This window comes from Malaya genurostris, chromosome 3 (assembly GCF_030247185.1).
Source record: "Malaya genurostris strain Urasoe2022 chromosome 3, Malgen_1.1, whole genome shotgun sequence".
Taxonomy (NCBI): Eukaryota; Metazoa; Arthropoda; class Insecta; order Diptera; family Culicidae; genus Malaya; species Malaya genurostris.
Genome location: NC_080572.1, coordinates 113,862,872 through 113,882,239, shown reverse-complemented (window position 1 = coordinate 113,882,239; position 19,368 = coordinate 113,862,872). Strand labels below are relative to the sequence as shown.

Below are 19,368 nucleotides of genomic sequence, written 5' to 3'. Positions count from 1 at the left end.
AAACTGCGCTTTTTGAGTCATGCAAGTGGTTAGATGTTAGTAACAATCACTCAAATATCTGGTTGCAAACTAGTCACAAACAAGCTAGCGTAACAAAAATTGTTACTTGGGATCGCAAGCAGCTTAGAGAAAATTTGTACATGTTGTGTTGTGGACAAAATTGCTCATTATTTCATATTCAGTACCATCTGATATGCTTTCATCGAATAAATAGAGAATCTAAAAAAATATTAAATGCGAAGTGCCGAGATATTCATTCCTTGAATTTGACCGGTTGTGCAGTGCACAAGGTGCACATAAGGACGATACGTCACTGAGTTTATTTTAAAATTCGAAGCAATATGAACTGAATGTAAAAGACAGATGTCTAGCCTCTTGAAACTACCTACATCAGCTGTTACTGTTCAATGTTCATAACAGCCAGAGCTATCTTCCAATAACTCCACCGTCTCAAATAAAACAAGGTTCATTCAGCGTACAAGATCCATCGCTTCGATCAAAATCGTATATTGTAAAAATTAAAGAAAATCACCCTAATTTGAGGTAGTTAAAAATACCCTAGGCATCTTATAGCTTAACGCAGTGTTCTTTCAAATATGTTACTAAAAAACAATAAGATGATTGGAATTAAGTTCATAAAAATCTGCGATAATTAGGAAACAGAAAATCAAGATAAATAAATAAAAGATCCAAGAGAAATAAACCACAAACCATGTAATAAAAAACTACAAGGAAGCCCTATAGAGTCTCTCGACCTGTCGACATATGCCTAAACAACTTTTGTCAAAATTTCTGCTAACAATTGTCTTGATAATAGTTCACAAGTTTTTTGTGTTCAATAGAAAATTATTTGTATTTATGCGAAAAAAATTGAGAATGTTGGATGTTCTGAAAAGGGGTGTTTACTTGCGATGAAAACGTCTCTCGTTGCGAAATGCGAACAGTTCAGAAGATGATGTGAAGAGCTACCCTCACAACGGTATTAACGAATCATACAACGTGAAAATTTATTCGATATGTTAAGAGACCATATTTAAACGCAAACACACGATTGATTAATCGATTAATAATTCTGATTTTCGATTGAAATTTATTCGATTTGTTTGAAAAATATACTCGGGTTTTGAATAATAAGAGTAATTTGAAGAATCCGACATTCCTAAGTGCAAGTCGTCTCGAGTTCGGATGTTTGTTTTATGCGTACGATTTTCTTAAATGCGAACACACACACACATCCTCTGTTAGAGGTAACCTTGAAAATGGCTTGAGAAACAGGGGAAATTAGATATGACAGAATTGCGGAAGCATATGATGTCTTCATGATAATAACCAAATCATGTATATAATAGGGCTGAAAAGTCACCACTTGTGGCTGAACACCCAATTTAAATCTTTAATAATATAATTTTAACTCATATTCCAATAAATAGTTATTTAAAAAAAATAGATATTGCTCGTTATGAATTGAAATTTCCACCTCCAATTATTTAAAATATATAGTAATACCTACTCAAATCAATGCGTTAGAATATTTTCAAGCAGTGTTGTAGATGTTCAAAACCTGACTATTTATACGGTTTTAGTTTCCGTATTTTGAGTTTGCACTATAGGGATAAAGAAAACAAAGATGTAGTACCACGTCAACAATTCAAGAGCTCCACAATGGTCTGAAACGGTGCAAAGGCGAACAAATTTAGTTCTTCGGCGATTAGAAACGATCCCCTCCGTAAATAGGCGTCACTGTAGATGTAAAACAGAAGCTTGCGTGTTTTCTCAGTTCTTGTACATTTTGTGCGCCTGACCTTGTTCACTATGAAAATGTTCACTTTATCTCACCCAATGAACACACCACCTCCAGTAGAACCGTTCACTTTCGAAAAGTGTTGCCTATTCTAAGATTTTCTGTTACACCTCGACATGCCAACCGGCGTGGCATAATTTCAAGTGGCAGGAGGTTCATATGAAAGAAGGTCTGCTATGCCAGGCAACGGAACGCGCCAATGCTCACTGGAGCACGAGAATATCCGTCAAGCTAGTTTTTCACTACTCCGATCTTTGCGCCGTGTTTTAGATCCAGTGAAGGCAGTGAGTAACTGGCGATCTTGGCTGTGATGACGACGACGATGATGATGATGATGATGACGATGTTGATGATAATGGCGTGGCAGTAGTACACGAGAGAAGATACCGTCATTGGCGAACTCGAATGCATTCTCTTTGGTCAGAGCATCACGTGGTTCTATGAAGTCTTTATGCTCAGCATGATGTTATGTAATGACAATTAAGTACCTGTTGGGTATAGTTGTGTTTTGTGTTATAGACTAGCAGTAATTCGATGCGTGTAGAAACACACGACACGATTAAACTTTAATGTCAGATTGCATGTTCATAATTTTTTTTTCTAGCTCAAAGTCAATGTTTGTATGAAATTGATACAATGCAGTTGAGTATTGATTTTTCTTGTGGGATAACAAAGTCTAGAATGAATCTGTCACTTTATGAACATTTGCAATCTCTTTCCTTTTTCAGCTGAGTCATTCGATTTATTAGCACAAATTCTCACCTGGAAGAGACGATTGATTAAATATTGACACTCTGCAAGCGAATCGCACTACAACCGAAAGGTCATTTCTCGCGTCGATTGTTGAATTAAAACCATTTCATTTCATCCAACTATAGTATCGTGGTAATCGATGCGGATAAAGATGATGCTTCGAGCGAAAATTCGTTCATGTTTGCACGTGACGCGAGTGAACAAAAACGACTTTTATTTCGCAGCCAACCATTCAATGCCAACGCTGCTGCCTGCTTCCGGGCGAAACAGAGAAATGAAAAACGAGCAAATCGAAACCGAAAATCATGTATTTCACGTCCCGTTGCCACCGTCCTGTATCATTCCTAGATCTGCCACCGTTATAAAGTTTCGCTTTTGTCGATGTGCTCCTTGCGATTTTGGGTGACAAACGGAGATTTGTGTGCCGTAGATGTATGATAGCGTGATTTGGTAATAATACATTGCGGTTAACCGTAAGGTGTTTTTTATGCTTCTAATACATCGAACGTAAATTTCTCTGATAGAAACTGAGTTTTAATGTTTTCATCAGCTTGCGTTTTCGTTGCGAACCAGAAGTCTGACGATAGAATCAAAAGATATTACGTTTGAATCTAGGATTGTTAAAATTGGTCCAACTATCTCTGAGAAATCCAGACCAGTTCCATTCCGGAGTCTTTCGACCACCACACTTCCGGAACCGTTATATCAAATGTAAGTTTATAGGATTATGAACCAACAAAACCTAAGAACTGTTAAAATTTTGAGACTATTACTGAACACTTCATCTCTTTTTTGTGTCATTAATTATATGACGGTTTGGGATCTTTAGCATTCATGACACTGCAATTCCTGAAATCGCATCCAGATAAAATTCAACATTAATTTCATTTGTGTCTAAGTTCATGAAAATCGGCTAAATGTCTGACGAATCGATGTTTCTTTCCGATGAGTTCAAACTTCTATTTCTGGTGCTTTCGAAGTTTGGAATCAAAGATTTATGCACCCAAAATGAGTTTGAAAATGGTTAGCTAGAAGAATTTACTGACCAGATTGAAACAATTTACCCCAATTATAAATAAAAATTCCGCAAATTGATTTTTTCGCACTGCAATTCCAGAAGCGGAAGTCGGATCACGATTAAATTTATTAGCTGGCTATTTGACCTTGAGGCGTTTCTTTTGAAACTTAATTTGTGAAAATCGGCCCGGCTATCTTCGAAAAACGCACGTTGATATTTTACGATATCGATGAACTGATTCGAGTAGTATACGATTTTCATATTGCAGTAGCCTTTCTATGTGATGTGACAAAAATAAAATGAGTTTAGTTCTTCGAGATTGTTTCTGCTGGTAGTCATCCTAACAGATTGCACTCTCAAGTAGTTTTACCTACCTCTGCCACTGCGAAAGAATACAATTATTGTTGATTTCAGGCAGTGTAAAATTCGAACTTCGATTAGAGAACTTGAAGGTTCGCTTAAGTATCAGGTGTACAACTTTGCTTCCGCCGTGTGTACAGTGCCTAACGAATTGTCATCTCCGTTTCAATGACAGTTGTTCTTGTTTTCGTATTATTCACGGTCGAAAATGTTTGTTTATGTGCCCAATTCTCGCCATTTGCGTAAAGTTTTACTTTTCTATTACAATTCGAAAAAAATGCAGCTGAAGCGCATCGAATGCTCTCAGAAACTTATGGTGATGCTGCTCTGAGCAAAAAAATGTGTCGGGAGTGGTTTCAACGTTTTAAAAATGGTGACTTCGATGTCGAAGACAAACATGGTGGTGGAAGAGAAAAAACAACTAGAAGCATTGCTTGATGAAGATTCGTGCCAAACCCAAGAAGATCTTGCCGAATCGTTGGGAGTGAGTCAGCAAGCCATTTCAAAACATCTCAAGGCCCTGGGAATGATTCAGAAAGAAGGAAATTGGGTGCCGTACGATTTGAAACCGGGGGACATCGAGCGTCGTCTATTTGTATGTGAGCAACTGCTCCAAAGACAAAATCGTAAGGGGTTTTACATCGAATCGTAACCGGTGATAAAAAGTGGGTTCGATACGATAATCCTAAACGCAGAAAATCATGGGGAATGGCCGGGCATGCTACTTCGTCGAAGGCAAAACCAAATATTCACGGCGCCAAGGTTATGATTTGTATTTGGTGGTATCAGCTCGGTGTGATTTACTACGAGCTCTTAAAACCGGGTGAAACCATCACAGGAGATCGCTACCGAACGCAACTGATGCACCTTAGTCGCGCGCTAAAAAAAAGCTGCCACAATATCAAGAGCGACATGACAAAGTCAACCTCCAACACGACAATCCTCGGCCTCACGTCGCAAAAAGTCAAAAAGTACCTCGAAACGCTGAATTGGGAAGCCCCTTCTGACTTCCACCTATTCCGTTCGATGGCACACGGTCTGGCAGATCAACATTTTCAATCCTTCGATGAGTTGGAAAAATGGATTAATTCATGGATAGCGTTAAAGAGGACTCCTTTTTTCGAGCCGGGATTCGAAAATTGCCGAAAAGATGGGAGAAAGTTGTCGCTAGCGACATACAATACTTTGAATAATACATCTGTAAACACCTTTTCGCAATAAATCTATTGATTTTCGAAAAAAACGGCGGAAGCATAATTATACACCTGATAGTAAATGCATCTTGATCTCAAACAAGTACATTTGCTTCAATGCAACAAGACAAATTTTGCTGTTTACATCCAGTTTTGGAAAAAGTGGCTAGAAAAACAATTCGCTAAATACAATAACAATGTGCATTACGTGGAGCATGAACACATCAAGTATAACATATCAGTGTATATGGAAGATAGTACGATAGAAGAGCGTGTGCATGATCTACCCGATCAGTATATTCGCAGAACTATGTCCCAGTACGGAAAGATTCTTTCCATCGAAAAAGAAGTGTGGAAGAACTTTTTCCCTGGTGTTCTAAGAAGCGTACGCTTGCTACACATGCCCTTAAAGAAGGCTATACCTTCTTATGTGATTTTCGGGCAGGATACAAGGATTTCGTATCACTTGTTACCTATGACAATCAGATGGTTACATGCCAATATTCCCAAAAAGCTGATCACTACGGTAAGCCATGTGATAAACTGGGCAAGAAGACAACTACACCGAAGTACAAAGGCGCTTCCTTCACACCAACCCGAACAACCCCAGCACTTTTGTGACACCCATCAACAACAATGACACATCCTCAAGCAATACTGATGATTCCGCCAACAGTGACACCGAACCAATGGATGGGGGCGTGAACAGCGAAACACTACTCCCCCTTCATCCGCTATATACCAATAAAAACGCCTCTCCTCCAAGAAAGAAATTCATAACGATATTCATCATTAAAGCAAATAAGGAGTGTATCGAAAATAAGCTATCCACAAATTTTTCTTTCAAATTTTGATAAAAAACGAACTAAAAATTGATCCTTTATTGTACGAGGTTGATCATAATGAAAACCGGATTAAATTAAGGTTATTTCTTCACGAATTTTCGAACTTTTGATCGAACGCTCTTCATCAAGTTCCGGACTAGTGTTGCATCGTATGTTTTGGACGCTTGAGCCCAAATTTTTATGAACTCCTGCATATTCCCAGCTGCCTTACCAGCCTTCTTGAAGACCCTCTTCACGATTGCCCAGTAACGTTCGATGGGTCGAAGCTGAGGGCAACTAGGTGGATTGATATTTTTCTCAACGAAATGTATACCCTTTTCCTCAAGCCAATTGAGAGTGGTTTTGGAATAGTGAGCCGACGCCAAATCTAGCCAAAACAGTGGAGGTGTACTATGCTTTTTATTTAAAGGCAGCAATCTCTTCTGGAAACACTCAGATCGATAGATTTCTGCATTTATAGTTCCGGTAGTGTAAAAAATGGTTGACTTCAAACCACAGGAACATATTGCTTGCCATACTAGTACCTTTCGACCGAATTTCTCCACTTGAATCGGACAGTAAAGTATTGTGGACCTGGAAGGGTTTTTGAATCCTCCTTTACATAAGTCTCATCGTCTATCAAAACGCATGCATCCGGGCACTGCAAAAGACGCGAATACAATTTCCGGGCCATTGTTGCTGCTCGCTTCTTCTGTTCTACACTTTGTTTCGAGATTTTCTGCTTCTTGTAGGTCTTCAGGTGATTTCGTGCTCAACATCAGTTGGAAATTACTCTCGAAATTACGATCAGTCTTAACTCTGAATATACGAGAATTGCATTCTGTCTCCGACAAAATGTTTCAAGAATTATTTTTTATTTGTTGTTAATGCAAATTTTTGAAAATAAAATGAAATTACGACAGTTTGCATTTTTGCGTGCATGATTTTTAAAATAAAAACTTGTGTAGTGTTAAACCAATTAAAAAACCGGTTCCTGTTAGTTCGATTGAAAACTCTGACAACGATGTATGGCCTGAGCAGCGTATCTAATCCAATCAAATATTTAGTTTTCAAGCTATCAAATAAAAATGCTTTCCTGAATTAGTATTGTATATGGCTCAAAATATTATACAAATGGTTTCCTTAATTTTCAAAATTTTATGGAACGAGTATCTTTCTCTAGCCTAAGGTATGTATGTTGTTTTGAAACTTTAGTATAATTTATTTTTGACAAGAGCTGGTTCACTTGATTCTTTGTTAGTTAACACACAGAGAGCAGACATCCAAACTCATACAAACATTTTTTTAAAGTCTTTGTAAAGCATAAAAGTGAAAATTATTTCAAAATCACCGTTGCGTACGATTTTGTATACATGGATTACCTAACTATTCATGTAATCTTTGTTACTAAAAAACCGGTGTTCAAGAAGAAATTGTCAATCAAATCAAATAGAGCACTCTCAAAAATATTTGCATGAATATAAAAGAAGAAACGTTATTTTCAGAAATTACTAAATTATCCGAAAGAAAACATATTAGGCACTCTAGAAAGAATATACACTGAAAAAAAACCTATATTTTTCCGCAATATTTTGAGCTACTAATGAAAACCAACATTTGACATAAATTTGATAAATGTCTATCACAAAATGGATAAGCGAAAACAAATAACAGGCTAGTTTTATGACGAAAAAAGTTCTTAAAATACCAAAATATGATTCCGCAACTTAGAAGCAATAAATTCACTCATAGTGACGTTTCTTCTAGAAGCATTTGTTCTCGAGATATTTAGAGAAGAAAATTGAAGAATTAACATTTTCCTTAAATTGTCAGTCAGTCAGTTTACACTTAAAAGAAAAGACATTTTAATGATCATTTTGTCACTTAACAAAAATTTTAGTACTTTGAATACTATGTTTAAATATCTAGAGCACGAATACTTTTAGAAGAATAGGTTACTATGAGGAATTTTTCAAACTTTTGACCTGTAAAATCATATTCTATTATCTGCAGAAGCAAAAATGACTTTTTTTTTGCTTTTGAAGATAATTTAAACTGTTTTATTTGCAGTCTTTTTTAAAAAGAAGCTTTCGTTTTCATAACTAGTTTCTAATGGAAATATAAAATAAACCTATTTAATCTACCTAGTGGTGTAATGATGCCTTTCTCATATTACTCATGTTTTCATAAATTTGGCAACAAGGAGTATTCCAAAACAAAAATTTTTTGAAGCTTGAATAAAAACTATAAAATTCATTTAGAAATTAATAAAATCTTTTCCATTTTTAAACAGTAAAAGTCAAATTTGGAAGAATTTTTCCCTTATTTTGCATCGTCGTTTTAAATGACGGTTTGTAACCTTGTTTGACCTTGTGGTTCCGGAACCGAAAGTCGAGTCTGGGCGAAATTCACTAGCAACTCATGAAACCATAAGATCTTTCATTTGAGCCTTAGTTTGTGAAAGTCGGTGCAGCTCTCTCTGACTGAAATTAGTGACTTTATTTGACACATACACACACAGATATTTGCCTGGGTTGGCAGTTCAATGCATAGCGTACTGGTTTTACAATCCAGTTGTCGCATGTTCGAGTCCCGACCTGGAAGGATTCTTAGTGTCACTAGGATTGTAGTACTAGCCATGCAATGATATTCTGTACGCTATGAATCGGCTGCGTAGTCTGTGCAAACAGAAAGGCCAAATTCCACAAAAGGAATGTAATTCCAAGACTTCGTTTTGCTTAAATTGCTTAACTTGACGATCTCAGTCGAATGGTATATGACACTTTGCCCTGCGGGCCAATTTTTACTAGTCGATAGTCCTAGTGATTGTATAACCTTTCTTTATGAAAAAAACAAAAACGTGCATACCTTTGAACGGTTTCAGCTACAACTTTTTCAGCTGTGTGTTTGTGTTCATAACTTGTTTAAGAAGAAAATATTGCGGAAAGAATTAAGTATGTGAATTTATTCAACTGTAAAATTATTTTTCAGTATATAATTATTTCAGTGCATCTAATAAATTTTTTACGTCCTCTTCTTGGACAACATTACAGTGGATCTAATTGATTTTCTACATCCTCTTCTTAGACAACATTTTTATACATGTAACAGCTTTCGAGTTACAATGATTTGAGCAATATGTAAACTAAAAATGCATTCGCTCATTTTTTTTTAAATTAGTCTTTAATCGAAACGGTCACCCTATCCGCGAAAATAAAATTGTTTTACCACATGGAAGTCGTGTACATCTAAATAAGTTAATTAAAATTGGACAAAGGTGATCTTGATTTTGTTATTTTTCCTGCAGTTAATTTGCCTAATCTGGCATAAAAGATTAATCAATTCTGCAACACTCTGATGAGTCATGGTCCTTCCTTAAAGTAGGTAAAGCATCAACATTTTCTCTCTTCTGTATCCTTCATACTTCCTTATGGCGGATGAAGATGGGGTTGTTGAAAATGGTGACTGTCGTGCTACCGAAATTCCTATCAGTCAATCAATAGTAAAAATAATGATATCAGTGTGGAACTCGCCATAACTACCGTTGCAACGCAACGATTCTATTCGAGCTCTGAATATAGAATTTTAGTGCGTCATCTGCGAAATTGCAGTATTTTTTTGTTCGAGCTTTTAGAGTAAAATGTGTATGCTGAGAATTAATTTAACTCTATGAATTCCGTTGTTTAATGTGACTGCTAAAAGCACGTCTGACTACAAAAACCGTTTCTAATGTTGATAAAATTGCAATGTGGTACAGTTTACAATAATGTTACTCGTAACCAACAATTTTAGGCTAGTATATGGGCACACACCCACGAATAATATAAAAAATAAGCGTTGGATATATTTCGGAAAACATCACTCATCAATCCGCAATTCTAAAGTTTCGTTACAGATGAAATTCAATATCATTCTCTCCACTGAATCTATCGAAAGGTATACGAAACTGGAGCCTTCTCGGTTCGACAGAATAAACCTGTTTCCAGTACGATTACATTACCTTCTAATAGCAAAGGTAGAGGTAAAATACATTTATCTAGAGGTAAAATAAAAACATAATTCATTGGCCTGTACAGTCTTCTGTAAGCACTTCCCGAGCAGAAAAAAACAGGCAACATGTTCTGCTGGCATACATTATATAATTCAAACTCACAATAAGACAATAGCAACACGAGCTTGAATGGACACTCCGGAAGCGAGCAAAGTGTGACCATCATTGAGAATGAAGTCGCAAACACGAGCCGTTTGATTCCGCCGGTTTCGATGCAATAATTGATAAATTTTAATGCAAATCATGAAAAATTGATTTCCTGGGTCGATGAAACTGGCACTTGTACCTTCGACTTTTTGGTAATAAAAAATAATAAGATTAGAAAAATACCTATTTACTTGTTCCTAAACTATTATTAGATGGAAACATTACGCATGTCAACTTTACATTCCTTTCCGAATGTTTTCACAATTTTCGATGATGGGGACTCGTTAAGTCCGACCCCTTCTATCACCCTACCAACAAGTGACGGTGGTAGTTATGGTATTGGGTGCGGAAACATAGTCCCCGCTTGCACCCGGTTTGTGATTTTCCCCACACACTTTATTTCGTACATAGAAGAAGATTATGTACCTTCTCCAGTAGGTAGATATATAGGAAGACGATAGGGGGGTTGATGTGCTGTTGGATAAATGAAAAAAAGCGGGTGAAATACTGTTTCTGAGAACAACCCTACTTGTGCATGGAACCGCTCCCCTGAAGCAGTTATTGAAACGGAATACAAATTTTATCCTTTAGCACATAGTAGCACTTTCCTGTTAGCGAAAAAGAAAATTTTATTCGATAATTCAATGTGGAACGATATTTGATAGGTAATATTAACGTTTACTGATACTTATTAGGATGCATTGTCATCTAAATCTGATTAAAAGTGATGAGATTTTGCAGATTAGGAATCATGTTGCTATATAAGTCCTGCAATGAAAACATTTAAATCATGCCTAAAAATCTCACTAACTAATATAATAAAATTGATTGTTCATGTGCTTTCAGTTTCCATACCAGCATATTTGCACCCTTCCATGAAAATACTTGCCACAATGGCAAAGCAAATGAGATTGCTACCCTTTTACAAAATAAGAAATCATTAGAAAATTTTCCACTAATCAAATACATTTATCTAATTTTTTCCCAGGTCGCCGGTGCAGCATGCGGTTATCACGGTCCGTACACTTTTTACAAAGGTGTTAAAATCACATACTGTTGTTCAGAATCCACTCCGGCAACGGTTTCAGGTGTGTCCTGTTCTTCGGCATCCTCGTTAACGACGTCATCATCGCTGTCAACGTCTGCAGCCACGCCATTGTCATCCGCGGCGGGAACAGTGCAATCGGCGGAACCATTTAGCCAAAGCCAGCACGCTGTCAATCGTATTGGCAACTGTAGCAGCGGGACTACCAGTGGCCGAGGTAGTAGTAGTAGTAGTAGTAACAGTGGCAGTAGTGGTGGCAGTCCCAACAACAAAGCTCAAACCGGCAGTAGCTCGAAGCCAAAACAGACGCATCGAAAATGTGTCAGTGAAAATAGCAGTGCCTCGACCGGTGTGAATAATTTATGTAATGCCTCGACAACGGCAGCGGAAAAAGAGTACGTATCGAAACACTAAAAATCCAATAAGGGAGGGAAATTCTGTGGTTTAAAGCAGACTCTTGATAGGGTTCGGTCGGATTCCAAAGTTTATTGGTGCACTTGACCGGCTTGTTTGGACTTAGTTTACAACAGTGACACTAACGGGTAGATTTCTGGTTCGCATTAATTGTGAGAAAAAAAATGATACAATGTTCAGCGTATTTCATACATAGTTTGCGACAGTCCTTTTACGCATTGGATAGATGAAAACGATTATGCCATTTTCTAACTAACATTTAAAGGAAGTTGTCTATAATACTTTCATACTTCAAGGTGTCTATCGAACCACTAACGAATTCCTAAAGTAATTTAAAGCTGTATATCGTCATTTTTAATTTAATTTAATTAAAAAAAATATAGATAGCTGTATTGTAAAAAAATTCTTAAACTGCAGAAGTAAAAATTACATTTATTGAAGTTTACAATTTACAAGTTCAAAAAATGTTATGATTACTGAATGATCGGTAGATTGATTGCACTGAAAATCAAACAGCCAGTTGAACGACTACTTCATATCTCAACACAGAAGTGCAAATATTTAAATAATCCCTTAAAATAAAATATTGTTGCACTTTTTAAAACGCCAGATTCTTTCTAAACTTCGAGGTTTATGCAATTCTGTTATCAATATCTTACAAAATGAGTATATTTAATTCGCTTTTTATATATTTCGTACCTTTCCAAATCATATTCGGGTGAAATGAATACATATGATCAAACAAATATGCTGAAAAATCCATGTTATTTCAAGAAATCGAGCTTAAATTACGTTTATTTTGTTTTAACTTTCAGGTCATTCGCCTCTTCGGACCAGAAAAACTTTCTGACCCTAATTACGTGGTTGGGAATTGAACCCAGGTGGGTGGCGTGATTGGCATCGACTTACCTATCACACGCTATACCCGTTCTCCTCAAAATTACATGTAATTTCGGGAAAAATTCTTTAACCCACACACTTAAAACAGATTCTCGAGCTCGGAATTATTAAACGCTGAATTAGACCGGCAACATGATTTTATACCAATTGTTCAGTAATGCAAATGTTCTTTTTCGAATTTCATCAAAATTCTTTTCTGATATCTTGTTAAAGGACATCGAAGTTTGGTTTGTCAGTAAATTTCAAATATATCGAAAATAGCATTTGCCTAGATTTTGAGCAAATTAGCTTTTACTGAAATGCGGACAATACTTACCATTTAGTGTCACTTGTCGATTATGCATCGCACCCTGTTGCTATTTCTCGTAAAACAGGAAAATATACAATTTGTGTTAGGGAAAAGATCTCGATATTTCACGAAAAGATAAAAATTAAGAGATTCAACGATCTACCGAATAAGTGAATTAAAGTATCCACATTTCATAAATACTTTTAGATATCCGTTAATTTACAGGTAGAGGCATTGTGGACTACTATTGGTTTACTGTTTTCATGCTTCAAATTAAAATGAAGGTTGTTAAAATACATTCTTTCCTTCATTTGTGTGATTTATTGCAAATAATAAAGAAAAGTTCCATTACTGATGACTCGACAATTCATGATGTTTTTCGAAGCGCTTTTCCCGAGCTGACAATTTAAGCAAGAACTGTCAGTTGCCGGAATTCTCCCAAATTATACGTGTTGAAGAGACGATTACCGAGCACACGACGGCGCGAATATCGGTATTTTTATCGTCGAGATTGAGCAATGAAATTTTAGTGTTGTTGACTCAATCAAATTCCGATAACCCATTTCGTAAACAGATCAAATCGTTTGGAGGTCACTGTTCTATCGAACTGCTCCGCCTTAATGTAATGTTTGCATCAAATGGATTCAAACAATACAGCAAGATTTGCGACCCTTTATAAATGACAAGCAATCGACGCGTATTTAGCAATGTACAATTAACATTTTCCATGTTATGTTTCTTACAAAGCGTATCCAGTCTTCAGAAACAGCCAATTATATCATTCGGATTTAGTATGATATTGCAAACATCTGAGTATTTTGTCCTACAGACCAGTCCTACATAAATACTAATAGTAAGAATATGAACATTGCAAGGGATGTGGCAGACGGGTTTTATGAAAATAAATCAACATGTCAAGATGACTGAATGAATTGAGGCCAAGTTAAAACCACATGAAAAGGTTTGAAATATGCTTCTGCAATAGCACGTCAAGCCGAAATTTTTAATCTATTTTAAGGATTTTAAATTAATTTAACATTTCAAATGAGTTAGACATCTTTTCGCACGTTCTCATTCTGCAGTACCGAACACCGATGATAACACAAATCGGTGAATAATTTGTTGCTCAATTTTTTAAGTTAAGAAGTTAACGAAGCTGTCCTCCTAAATAAGCTTGAAAACAAATCGAAGCTAAGTGGACAAATTGTTGCTAAATAATTACTTATTAGTGACGGTAATTTTGAATTGGTTGCTCAATGTTTTTGAGGTGGGCGACCCGTTTGGCATAAGGTCATTTGGCATAATACCGTTTGGCATAACGCCGTTTGGCATAATGGTTATTTGGTATAACAGTTATTTGGCATAATGGCCATTTGGCATAATGACATTTGTCATAATAATAATTGGATTCGTAATATTTTAATCTAATGTAAATTATCGTTTATTTTTCGGTCGAGTGATGTTTTGCAAGAAAAACTCGAACGAAATGTGTGAATTTTATATTCGGTCCGAATATTTCGATAATATTACGTGAAATAGCATTACTATTTTTTATTTTTAAAATTCTGTAGTAAATAGCACACTGTCATTTTATATAAGCAACTCACTTAGTGCTAGCACAATCTTCTGTTCGTCATAGATGATTCAGGTCGAGACGGCAGCGCCCCAGCAGAAATCACCTCTGTCTAGTTGCGGGCGTTTGCCCGGATTACCCAAAGCTAGGAGCTATCCCTCAGTTAGGTCCGAACGAGCGGCAGCGAGGTCGGACAGTAGGTCATTAAAAACGATGAGGCGTAGCCGCATTAGACCTTAACAGTTCGGCTGAAAAGTTCGTATCTTTTAATAGAAACACACATTTTTTGCCAAAATTCGTTTTTATTATTCAACATAATTGCCATCAGAGGCGGTACAGCGATTATAGCGATCTTCCAACTTTTTGATACCATTTTTGTAGTACGATTTGTCTTTTGCCTCAAAATAGGCCTCAGTTTCAGCGATTACCTCTTCATTGCTAATCTAATTTTTTTACCAGCGAGCATTCTTTTGAGGTCTGAGAACAGGAAAAAGTCACTGGGGGCCAAATCTGGAGAATAGGGTGGATGAGGGAGCAATTCGAAACCCAATTCGTTCAATTTCAGCATGGTTTTCATCGACTTGTGACACGGTGCATTGTCTTGATGAAACAAAACTTTTTTCTTCTCCAAATAAGGCCGTTTTTTGAAATTTCGTCCTTCAAACGCTCTAATAGCGGTATATAATAGTCACTGTTGATGGTTTTTCCCTTTTCAAGGTAGTCGATGAAAATTATACCATGCGAATCCCAAAACACAGACGCCATAACCTTACCGGCCGATTGTTGAGTCTTTCCACGCTTTGGGTTCGCTTCATCGCGTGCAGTCCACTCAGCTGACTGTCGATTGGACTCCGGAGTGAAGTGATGGAGCCATGTTTCGTCCATTGTTATATATCGACGAAAAAAGTCGGTTTCGGTTCTATATAACAGCTTCAAACACTGCTCAGAATCATCAATTCTTTGTTGTTTTTAATCGATTGTGAGCTCACGCGGCACCCATTTTGCAAAAAGCTTTCTCATATCCAAATATTCGTGAATAATATGTCCAACACGTTCCTTTGATATCTTTAGGGTGTCAGCTATCTCGATCAACTTCACTTTTCGGTCATTGAAAATCATTTTGTGGATTTTTTTCACGTTTTCATCGGTTACAGCCTCTTCTGGACGTCCACTGCGTTCATCGTCTTCGGTGCTCATATGTCCAGTACGAAATTTTGCAAACCACTTACGAATTGTTGCTTCGCCCGGTGCAGAGTCTGGATAACACTCATCAAGCCATTTTTTGGTATCGGCGGCACTTTTTTTCATCAAAAAGTAGTGTTTCATCAACACACGAAATTCCTTTTTTTCCATTTTTTTCACAATAACAAAAGTAGCTTCACTCAAAATGCAATATCTCACAAACTAATAATCAGACAGCTGTCAAATTTATACACGTATCATTTGAAGGTTGGTACTAACTGAAAATGGCATGGATTTAATTCTAGTGGCGCCCTCTCATAGAAACGATACGAACTTTTCAGCCGATCTGTTAGTAAAGTTAATGATCCCGTGCCTATAATGCAACAACATAATGTTATACAGCGTCCGGCACTCGAAGTGTAACCAACTTCAGACCTTCGAGCCTGGCGTCAAGGTAAATGCGACATATTATCGGGAAAGTATTCTGGAGGTTGCTTTGAAGCCGTGGGCAGACAAACATTTCGGTGGCAGACCATGGACGTTTCAGCAGGACTCGGCACCGTCTCACAAAGCTCGAGTGAACCAAGAATGGCTGAAAAAAAACGTTCCGAACTTCATCACGTCCACACAATGGCTCTCGAATTCACCAGATGCGAATCCAATGGATTATTCTCTTTGGGCCATTTTGGAGAGCAAAGTCCGAACTAAAAGATACACCAGTCTCGAGGCGCTGAAAAAAGTTATTGTTCGCGAGTGGGCCAAAATACACCTGCAAGTCACATTCGGGCAGCTTGCGATTCGTTTTTTGACCGTCTCAAGGCCATAGTCAAGGCAAAAGGTGGTCATATCGAGCAAAAGTGAATTGATTCTGAATTTTGTATTTTTACACATTTTGTACTTTGAATTAAGTAAAAGTAATTTTAATTGGTTACACTTCGAGTGCCGGACCCTGTATACAAAATACCATGTAAAAACTGCGAAAGTTGCTATATCGGCATGACCAAAAATTCTCTAAAAGTCAGGCTAGCAGGGCATAAATCAAATGTAAACAAATTAGAACATATCATACAAGATCATATGTTACTCACACAGATAACCAGATCACATCTCTTAGAGCACAAACTGCGCTAATAGAACATTGCATTGATCACGAACACAGATTCGCAATAGATAAGACCACAGTAGTAGATCGCACTTTCTGTTCCTCAGCTCTCCCATATCTAGAAATGTGTCATATAACCAATACATACTTATTGTCTCATAGCTTGCTATTGAATCTCATTTTTATCCAACTTCTGATTTAGCAATTACAAGGTAATTTGTGCAAATCTATGAGAAAACGTTCAATAATTTTTCTCGGAAATTTCTTAAACAGTTTTTACAAAATAAGATGCAAATTAAAGGTCTCTTTTCTTTCTTTAAAAATTCCCCGAAAAGTCGATTCAGATTCGACTTCCGGATCGGGTATTACAGCGCGATAAGTGAAAAATTTTCATATTTTTGAGTATTTTTTTACCCTCCTTGGTATTTCTTCCATTCAATTTGTACCCCCACTTGTTAGTATTGTCACAAAATCATGATAACAGTTCTATTCTATTAAATTATACTTATTGCCTTTTTCATATAGCAAGATTATGCAATCTCTTGAAAAATTGTCTAGTGAAAATATCATTCGACACAGTTTATTGAGCTGAGCAATATCTGTGTGTATGATATTCAGAAGTGTGAAGATACGCATAAGTTTTATTCGCATTCACGTCTTCCAGTTATGTCTATGTTATTACCCACCCACTTTTTTTTTCAAACTTGAATAAAATCAGAAAGTAACAACTAAAGAAAACTAACATAACCTTTTCAATTTGTAAACAGTTATGTTAAATCAATAAAATGCAATTTAAAAACTAAATGATGGTTTGAAATTTTAAACATACTTTACCCTATAGCTCCGGAACCGGAAGTCGGACTCGGATGAAATTCAACAGCAACCTATGAGACTATAGGACCTTTTATATGAATCTGACTTTGTGAAAATCGATGAAACCATCTGTGAGAATTATGAGTAAGTCGTCGTTCTAAATGACGGTGTGCAGTGTGTGCGACACACTTTAGACAAACAAGCGTCATTAAGTGAATTAAAACAGACTTATTCATTACAAAACAGTGTTTTTGAATGAAATTTTTTTTGTTGTTTCTAATTTTTCAAATTTTGAAAGATCAATAACTTAAACCGAACTGAATATCATTAATTTTTGACATTTGAAGCATTGAACGCTAGAGGGAATTTTAATTAGAGGGAATTTTTATTAGTAACAGCAGCGCATATTGGCGTGAAAAAGGGGTTTCTTTGTTTTAAGAACCTTACTCGAAAAAAAGCCGAGTCTGACCACAATCCGTAATATCTTGTCCTACGTTTAAATAAAATCAACTCTTAATACTAATTAATTTTCCCTTGTGAATTACATTGTAAAGAAACCCACGACCAATGGTGCTGGCTTTGGGCGATTGCTTTCCGGTGCGACCTTGGTCCGATTCACCAATTGAGTGCCTCGCTGAGCTGCGAATGGTGTGGAGAGATCGGAACGAACAGTGTTTGCTGCTTGCCTTGCGACTATATTTTCTACCGGAGAACACACCATCTGGAAGAAACTGCCACGGAGAGGTGAGTGTTGTGTTATTTTGCATTTTTTTTCTTGCCAATAGGAGGAATTATATATTTTTGATTTCATTGATATCCGAATCAAGCTTCGAAAAAACAATACGTTTTTGTACTTTACTTACGTGGTGTTATCAGTTGGGTGGTACAGCACAAAATGGCCGTGAGAAATAAGTTGAACTTCTATGTAGTAGACAAATACAATGAACATGTATTTGTTTGATCTTAAGTATATCATTAAATTGGTGCTGAAAATCATAAAAAGGCCTAACAATCTTAGTGAATAGTTATTGCTGTAATACAACTAATGTAAAACTTTCTTAACAGCACTCAAACATGATGTTCATGTTTGAGTATGTCATGTTACTTAACCAATCATAACAGACTGAAAGCCGAAGCCACTTTACAAGGAATTTTTTATTATGTAACAATATAAAAGTTTGTTGACTGAATTTTGAGATGGTCGTATTGCCCCGTTTGGCCCATCGAACTGTTTTCGTTCATGCAGTCAGTGATAGTGGAAGAAACCGTTTGTCCGTCTTCCTTATCAACACCCACGATAAGCTCGCCTTTTAAACGCATTGTTCTGGTCTATTTGGGATGCGTTCAACTGTATATCAAACAACTATTAACAGCTATCAGCTTGTTTGAGGTAACGCGTACTACCAACAACTTCTGTAATCCAGATCTAAAGGAAGATTTTAATGATCGAGATGTGATGAAACAATCTTAGTCTTAATGTTTTTTTCCTATCCTTTTTGTATTGACTTTCAATGCATTTTCTTCTTTATTTGCCCTACATTCAGTCAGCTAACTTCTACTATTGAGTAGAACAAGTTGAGAACTGTTTTCAAATATAGCTCTCAATAAATAAAAAAATCAAAGCGGGGCCGATAACTCACACAAAATGACAAGGGTCACATGAGCAAGCTGAAAGCTTTGTAATCGATTCGGGTAGTCTAACTTAGGCTTCTCATCTATACAAGCAGTTCGAGGCTTCGGCATGAAAACTGGAGCAAAGACGTTTTGCTGTTATTAAATTTAATTTATCGATCGGTAGTAACTATTCAAACATCTACTTCACATTGACAGCGAATATCGTTTTAAGTTTAATCATGATTCAAACGTACCAATCCTGAACACTCGTACCCTTACTGCGGAAAAT

At 36.6% G+C, this 19,368-nt stretch overlaps 1 pseudogene; it reads left to right on the top strand.

Moving 5' to 3' along the window:
* LOC131439660 (uncharacterized) overlaps positions 1 to 19,368 on the top strand; it is a 91,680-nt pseudogene that overhangs the window by 49,524 nt on the left and 22,788 nt on the right.